General features: G+C 28.1%; 1 non-coding gene across 1 annotated transcript; it reads left to right on the top strand.

The window, feature by feature from the left end:
* On the top strand, nt 2,299-2,369 carry TRNAC-GCA. Its single transcript has one exon. It is a non-coding gene; the product is annotated as a tRNA-Cys (tRNA).

Here is a 3,014-nt window from a genome sequence, read left to right as displayed (position 1 = left end):
TGAGAAAAAAAATGAAGAAAAAAATAAAGAAAGAATATTTATTGAATTGTTGGAACTACTTCGATATTTCTCTATTTTTCCATTCCCATAGTTTTTGTAAATCCATACAACTTTAGTTCTTATCTTCCCTTAAAATAAAATTTTGGAACCATTCTTTTCTTTTAGAGTTTTCTTGATTCAATTTCGTTAGTCATTCATCAAAATTCAATTCATAATTACAGATGAATATAGAAGGGCTTCGTTTTTTTGAATCCCTATCAAAATTGACAGTAGCAAGACAAATTTGGATAACTATATTTATAGTTGGTTTCTAGATAATTCGCTAACATCCAATATCTAGTATCACATATACATGTATTTCTTCTATACCGTAAAGCAATTGTTTGTGTATTCAATTGGATTCGAGAAGCATTCTTTGAAACCTTTCAAAAGACTTAAAAAAAAGAAAGAGTTGCCCTTTAGCTATTATATTATAATTTTATTATATACACCCCGGCTTGACTCTTCTTTCAAATCTTAGTCTTAGGTTTTTGCTAGCCCTTTTCTTCTTTTTGATTATATTCTCATTTATATCCATATGGTATAATCAATCTAAAAAAATTCGTTCGACCGAAGAACTAAATCTTTGCAACGAAATATAGAAATTTGAGTGATCTAAATGAAATTTTTATTTATTGTTGAATTGAATATGAATGAAATACAAATACGTTCTAGTTTTATGTAATATCCTTTTTAATCACATGTCATAAATGGAAATATCCTACAAAGTTCAAAGTTAAAGTTCTTAATATTTACATTTAGAACATTAATAGACTCTAATCAAATAATATTAAAATTAGATCTATATTATAATGTAAAAAAAATATTTATGTTATAGATTGAATGAACAAAATAAAATACAATAAAAACAATACAAAAAAGTTATTGAAAAAAATTGAAAACAAAAATTCTTTTTAGTTTAGTAAAAAAAAAAATAGGAAAAAGATTCATTATTTAAAAGATGTTTTTCCTATTTTTTTTACAGCTCTCAAGTAATCTTTTCTATTTTTTTACCAAATCATATATTTATTTATACTTTGATTGTATTTAATTTAACCTCGTATTTATGAATATTCAATTAATAGAATCAAAATTCAAAACTTATTTGTTTTTCTTTTATGTATTTTTGTTACCTAAGTATATTATCTTTAGCCGCACATATATTGTGGTGAGTCAAACTAAACTAGAAACTAAAAAAAAAAAAAGACTATTTCCTAAATTTGTTAAGTTAATGATGGCTTTCCATGGATTCACCTATATAAGCCGCAGCTAAAGTAGCAAAAATAAGGGCTTGAATACCGCTTGTAAATAATCCACGGAACATGACAGGTATAGAAACTACTAGGGGTACTAAAGAAACAAGAATAACAACTACTAATTCATCAGCTAATATATTTTCGAAAAGTCGAAAGCTAAGCGACAGGGGTTTTGTGAAATCTTCTAAGATGTTAATTGGTAGAAGGATTGGAGTTGGTTGGATGTATTTACCAAAATAAGCTAATCCCTTTTTTGAAAGACCCGTATAGAAATATGCTACTGATGTAAGTAAAGCTAATGCAACAGTAGTATTTATATCATTTGTGGGTGCAGCTAACTCCCCATGAGGTAACTGTATTATTTTCCAAGGCAAAAGAGCCCCCGACCAATTTGAAACAAAAATAAATAAGAACATAGTTCCAACAAAGGGAACCCACGGACCATATTCTTCCCCAATCTGAGTTTTGCTTACATCTCGAATGAATTCGAGGACATATTCAAAGAAATTCTGACCAAAAGTGGGAATGGTTTGCGGATTTCTAACAACTAAAATGGCTGAAACCAATAAGATAGCAATTACGACCCAAGAAGTTATAAGTACTTGGGCATGCACTTGGAACCCTCCTAATTGCCAATAGAGATGTTGACCTATTTTCACGGAAGATATCTCATATAATCTTTTTAATGTGTTGATAGAACATAATAGAATATTTATATTGCCCTCAAAATAAATAGAACTTGAAAGGAATTATTTTGATTCAACCATCTATTTTTCAATTTTCTGTTAAATCTTTTATTTTGAATATCGACTAATCACTTAATATTTCTGGGTTTTTTGTTTTTTGCGTGATTTAGTAAATTAGTTATAGTAACAGATTCTATAAATCTATGAAGTTATCAATGGAATAATTTATTTTATTATTAATTAAGAATTTCGTATATAGCTAGAACGACCTTCACAAATTGCAAATACTAATTTGTTACTCATATATATATCGTTTTGGCGGCATGGCCGAGCGGTAAGGCGGGGGACTGCAAATCCTTTTTTCCCAGTTCAAATCCGGGTGTCGCCTGATCGACAAGAGAATTTAATTTTGACATTTTAATTAAAAAATGAGAGGAAAAAAGAATTTATCTGTAATGTTTTCCGACTCTACTAAAAATCTGATCAAAACTTGTTTAATGTTCTAATAGAATTTATTGAATTGTTTCGTGTTAATATAATAGTTTTAGTGCAAAATCGAATCCCCCTTTGACTCTGTACCAGCGATTTAAATAAATATATATAGTTATTATAGTTTCTAGTATTCTCAGTGATTAGATTAATACAAAAAAAACAACAAGAATTAGTGAACAATAGTAAAATAATTCCTTCATAGTGATATTTTTTATAGAGATAGGAGAAAAAATTCACATGAATATAGTAAATCTTGCTTGGGCTGCTTTAATGGTAGTTTTCACATTTTCCTTTTCTCTCGTAGTATGGGGAAGAAGTGGACTTTAAAGGTACGACTAATTAAGGTGGGGGATCCAACTGTATCAATTGTTTTCTAGCTAGGTTATTAAATTTTTCTATTCAATATTTTTTATTTCATTTCCTTTTAATTAATACCATACCAATTCCTTTAATTCAAATATATCCGCATTTCGAAAGTCTATTTTATTTGAGTGGTTAATGTATTCTATGCATAATAAATACAAAATACTCTGTCAATCAC

Source organism: Arachis ipaensis, chromosome B10 (genome assembly GCF_000816755.2).
Source record: "Arachis ipaensis cultivar K30076 chromosome B10, Araip1.1, whole genome shotgun sequence".
NCBI lineage: Eukaryota > Viridiplantae > Streptophyta > Magnoliopsida > Fabales > Fabaceae > Arachis > Arachis ipaensis.
Note: the sequence above shows the minus strand (reverse complement) of the source record. Positions and strands in the feature narration are given on the sequence as shown.